Source organism: Crocuta crocuta, unplaced genomic scaffold, assembly GCF_008692635.1.
Source record: "Crocuta crocuta isolate KB4526 unplaced genomic scaffold, BGI_CrCroc_1.0 scaffold28, whole genome shotgun sequence".
NCBI classification, from domain to species: Eukaryota; Metazoa; Chordata; class Mammalia; order Carnivora; family Hyaenidae; genus Crocuta; species Crocuta crocuta.
The window spans coordinates 7,554,710-7,560,521 of NW_027533256.1; the positions used below are offsets into that span (position 1 = coordinate 7,554,710).

Below are 5,812 nucleotides of genomic sequence, written 5' to 3' on the forward strand. Positions count from 1 at the left end.
TAATTGTTAGCTCTTCCTGATGGATAGACCCTTTAATTATTATATAATGCCCTTCTTCATCCCTTGTTACTGTCTTTACTTTAAAGTCCAGTTTGTCTGATATCAGTATAGCTACTCCAGCTTTTTTCTGACTTCCAGTAGCATGATAGATATTTCTCCACCCCCTTACTTTCTTTTTTTTTTTTAACATTTCAATGTTTTATTTATTTATGAGAGAGAGAGAGAGACAGCGTGAGCAGGGGAGGGTTAGAGAGAGAGGGAAATACAGAATATGAAACAGGCTCCAGGCTCTGAGCTGGCAGTCAGTGCAGAGCCCGACGTGGGGCTGGAACCCACGAACCGTGAGATCATGACCTGAGCCGAAGTCGGACGCTTAACTGACTGAGCCACCCAGGCGCCCCCTCCATCCCCTTACTTTCAATATGAAGGTGTCCTCCAGTCTAAAATGAGTTTCTTGTAGACAGCAAATAGATGGATTTTGGGGTTTCTTTTGTATCCATTCTGCNAAATCCATTGTGTCTTTATTAATTTTTGGTCTAGTTGATCTGTCCATTGTTGTAAGTGCAGTATTAAAGTCTCCTTGCTATTAGCACGTTCTTATCAATAAGACTGTTTCTGTTTGTGATTGTTTTATGTATTTAGGTGCTCCCATATTTGGTGCGTAGACATTTATAATTGTTAGCTCTTCCTGATGGATAGACCCTTTAATTATTATATAATGCCCTTCTTCATCCCTTGTTACTGTCTTTACTTTAAAGTCCAGTTTGTCTGATATCAGTATAGCTACTCCAGCTTTTTTCTGACTTCCAGTAGCATGATAGATATTTCTCCACCCCCTTACTTTCTTTTTTTTTTTTAACATTTCAATGTTTTATTTATTTATGAGAGAGAGAGAGAGACAGCGTGAGCAGGGGAGGGTTAGAGAGAGAGGGAAATACAGAATATGAAACAGGCTCCAGGCTCTGAGCTGGCAGTCAGTGCAGAGCCCGACGTGGGGCTGGAACCCACGAACCGTGAGATCATGACCTGAGCCGAAGTCGGACGCTTAACTGACTGAGCCACCCAGGCGCCCCCTCCATCCCCTTACTTTCAATATGAAGGTGTCCTCCAGTCTAAAATGAGTTTCTTGTAGACAGCAAATAGATGGATTTTGGGGTTTCTTTTGTATCCATTCTGCTACCCTATGTCTTTTGATTGGGGCATTTAGTCCATTTACATTCAGTGTTATTATTGAAATATATGGGTTTAGAGTCATTGTGTCGTTTGTGGGATTCATGCTTGTGGTGGTGTCTCTAGCGTCTTGTGTTCCTTGCAACATTTCCCTCATGATTTCTTGTAGGGCTGCTTTAGTGGTGACAAATTCTTTCATTTTTTGTTTATTTGGAAATATTTTATCTCTCCTTCTATTCTGAATGACAAGCTTGCTGGATAGAGGATTCTTGGCTGCATATTTTTACTGTTCATCACATTGAAGATTTCCTGCCATTCCTTTCTGGCCTGCCAAGTTTCAGTAGATAGGTCTGTCACCACTCTGATACGTTTCCTTTTGTATGTTAGGGTCCTTTTCTCCATAGTTGCTTTCAAAATTCTCTCTTTGTCCTTATATTTTGCCAGTTTCACTATGATATGTCATGCAGAAGATTCATTCAAGTTACATCTGAGGGGAGTTCTCTGTGCCTCTTGAATTTCAGCATATATTTCCTTCCCCAAGTTGGGGAAGTTCTCTGCTATAATTTGTTCCAGGACTCCTTCAGTACCTTTCCCTCTCTCTTCCTCTTCTGGAATTCCTATGATATGGATATTGTTCCATTTCATTGTATCGCTGAGCTCTCGAACTCTTCTTTCATGTCCCTGGATCAGTTTGTCTTTTTTCTCGGTTTCTTCTTTTTCTATAATTGTGTCTTCTATATCACTTATTCTCCTTTCTGCCTCTTCAATCTGTGCATTAGTTGTTTCCAGTTTATTATGTATCTCATTTATCACATTTTTAAATTCATCATAACTATTTTGAAGCTCCATAGTGTTTGTAGCCATAGTTTTTCTGATGTCCTCCATGCTTTTCTTTCAAGCCCAGTGATTAATTTTATGATTATTGTTCTAAATTCTTGTTCAGTTATTTTGCTTATATCTGTTTTGAGCAGTTCTTTAGCTGTCAATTCTTCCTGGAATTTCTTTTGAGGAGAGCTCTTTTGTTTCATCATTTTGGTTAACTTTCTATCTCTTGTTGGTTTTAAAAGCTTGCTATGCACTCTGCACCTGTGAGCGCAGCTGTACCAAAGAAGCCTCTTTGACTGTTCAGGGCCTGTGCATTCAGAAAGTGTTCTTTGAATGGTATCTCTTGTTCTCTCTTGTTGAGACCTTGGTTATTTGATTTTCCTCCTCGTAGTGGTATTTGGGAGTCTCCACCATGTGTATTTTGGCTTGTTTCTTGAGGTAGCCCTCTGTTAACAAACTGATGCTTAGCCTTCTAGATATTTCATTCCAAAAGTCATTTCTTTTGACAACTTCTCTTCAAATGTAAAGGCAAATAATAAAATGTATGAAATGTTGATATTTCTTAGTGCATTCGTCTGCTCAGGCTCCCACACCAAAATCCTAGAGACTGAGTGCCTTAAATGACAGAGGTCTATTTGCTTACAGTTTTGGAGGCTGGAAGGTGCCAGATCCAGGGCTGGCAGGGCAGGTTTCAGGCCAGAGCTCCTGGGGCTGGTGACTGGCTCCAGCTGTGTCCTCACAGGGCAGACAGTGAGCTTGGTTCTAGGGTGTCTTCTTACAAGGACACTAATCCTAAAGAATGCGAGCCCCACCCTTATGGCCTCATTTATCCATAAGCACTTCCTGAGAGGGCCCACGTTCAAGTGTAGTCACATAGGGCCTGGGGCTGCGACATATTGTTGGAGGAGGTCATGCAGAGGACGCAATCTCCAGGTCACTCTTAAAGAACAAGATGGAAAAAACTTACTTTACCAGATAGTAAGACCTATTAACAATGCAAAAGAAGTTCATTGGTATTCATGAGCTAAGGACAGACAAATAGAATGGAACAGAATGGAGGGCCCAGAAAGGACACATATATAAACAAACAGTTGATATCTGGCTTAAGTGGCACCACAGAGCGGTGGAGAAACTTTATTCTTAATAGATGCTACTTAAATAAAAATATGGGGAAAAAACTACCACTTCACCACCACACACTAAAGTAAATTCTCAGTGAATTAAATACTTAAATAAGCAAGACAAAATTAGAACGCTTGTAGAAGTTTAAAAAGTTTTTTTTTAATGTTTAGGTTTTTTTTTTTTTTTTTTTTTGAGAGAGAGAGAGACACACACACACACAAAATCTGAAGCAGGCTCCAAGCTCTGAGTTGTCAGTACAGAGCCCATGTGGGGCTCAGACTCATGAACCACGGGATCATGACTTGAGCCAAAGTCAGCCGCTTAACCTACTGAGCCACCCAGGCACCCCAGAAAGTTAGAATGTTTTTAAGAGAATATTTGCATGACTCAGAGTGAGAGAAAAACTTCCTAACCAAGATTCAAAAAGTATTAGCCACAAAGAGGGGGAAAGACATAAAAAGAGTAAAAAGAAAGCCATAACGGAAGAGCTAATCCCAAAATATGTAACTGACACTAGACTAACACAGAATATATACAAAACTCCTACTAATCAATAAGAAAAGCTATACAACTACAGGAGATGAAAATGATTATAAATTTTTCCTGTTCCTCTCATTGCAAGGTGGAATCCAATTCCCCTTCCCTTGAATCTGGGCTGGCCTTAGTGACTCGTTTGACAAGTATTAAGTAAACTCTACACCCAAAATGGGGCTTGAACTCATAGCACCAACATCAAGAGCCACACACTCTACCAACTGAGCCTGACAGGCACCCCACATTTGACAAATAGAACACAGCTGGGACATGCAAGGCTAGATCAAAGGAAGCCTTGCATTTTCCACCTACACCTCTTGCAGCGTTTGCTGTGGGGGCAACTGGCCACAATGTAAGAAGTCTAATTACCTTGAGACTTTGATGCTGTGAGGAAGCTATTCTCCAGCTGGTCCAGGTAGCAGCCATTGAATCATCCCCGCTGAGGCCAAGTCCTGTTCCATGAGCAAAGTAAATTATTGTTGCTGTTTAAACCATTAAGTTTTGGGGTGGTTTTTTATGGACCAATAAAGAACTACAATAGCAACCCAATAGAAAAATGATTTGAACAGGCAAAAGATTTGAACAGGCACTTTTCTTTTTTTTTTTTAATATTTTTTTAAATTTATTTCTAGGAGAGAGAGAGAGACAGCGTGAGCAGGGGAGGGTCAGAGAGGGAGGGAGATACAGACTCTGAAATTGACTCCAGGCTCTGAGCTGGCAGTCAGCACAGAGCCCGACGCAGGGCTCGAACCCACGAACCGCGAGATCATGACCTGAGAGGAAGTTGGACACTTAACCGACTAAGCCACCCAGGCGCCCCGAACAGGCACTTTTCAAAAAAGAAAATCCGTCAGTGATGAGGGAAATGCAAATTAAAACTAAGAGGAGAAACTATTAGACATCCATCAAACAAAACTATCAGAGTGTAAATTCATACATCCACTCTGGAAACAGCTTGCTACCATCTATTCAAGCTGGGATACGCCAGCGATTCCACTATACCCTAGAGACACTTCCACACATGTGCACAAAAGACAGACGCGTAGAGAAGCTAAAACTCTAGAAAATATGAATGCTTAGAGAGCAGGATGTCCACCTTATGAGCAGGTACCTCTGTTTCATGCACGAAGAACAATTTAAAAACAGGTGATGTTGAAGAGGGCAAGAAGATTTTTGTTCAGAAGTGTGCCCAGGGCCATACCATGGAAAAGGGAAGCAACAAGACTGAGCCAAGTTTCCATGGTTTATTTGGACAAAAAGCAGACCAGGCCTCTGGGTTTTTTTACTTTTTTTTTTTAATGTTTTGTTTATTTCTGAGAGAGAGAGAGAGAGAGAGACAGTGTGAGCAGGGGAGGGTCAGAGAGAGAGGGAGACACAGAATCCGAAGACAAGCTCCAGGCTCTGAGCTGTCAGCACAGACCCCGAACCCAGGAACCGTGAGATCATGACCTAAGCTGCAGTCGGACGCTTAACCGACTGAGCCACCCAGGCGCCCCGGGGTTTTTTACTTTTGAGAGAGAGAGAGAAAGCATGCAAGTCAGGGAGAGGGGCAGAGGGTGATAGAGATTCTTAAGCAGGCTCCACACTCAGCACAGAGCTCAACATGGAACTCAATCGCAGGACTGTGAGATCATGACCTGAGGTGAAATCAAGACTCAGATACTCAAAAAAAAAAAAAAAAAAAGACTCAGATACTCAACTGACTGAGCCAGCCAGGCGCCCCCAGGACCCTGGATTTTCTTACCTGGATGCCAACAAAAGCAAAAGCATCACCTTGGAAGAAGAGACACTGATGGAATATTTGGAGAATCCCAAGAAGTACATTCCTGGGACAAAAATTATCTTCACTGTCATTAAGAAGAGAGGAGAGAGGGCAGATTTGATAGCTTATCTCAAAAAAGCTGCTAAAGAGTAATAGTTGGCCACTGCCTTATTTATTACAAAACAAAAATGTCTCATGATTTATGTGTACCATATCTAAATTGATCTCATACACCAGAATTCAGATCATGAATGACTGATAAAATGTTTCTTTTGGACAATCCTGATGTAAATAAGTTTGGCTTGTGGTTAAATGCATGTGATCGATCAGCTTTTAGAAGTTTGATAGTAATAGTAATTCTGGTTCAGCAAGTGCTGTCATTGGTTTCCCCTTCTAGAG

The 5,812-nt window shown here is 41.3% G+C and overlaps 1 pseudogene; it reads left to right on the forward strand.

The window, feature by feature from the left end:
- The window catches only part of LOC144216984 (cytochrome c pseudogene), a 14,349-nt pseudogene extending 8,783 nt beyond the window's left edge, over positions 1-5,566 (forward strand).
- Positions 5,567-5,812: the final 246 nt, after the last annotated feature.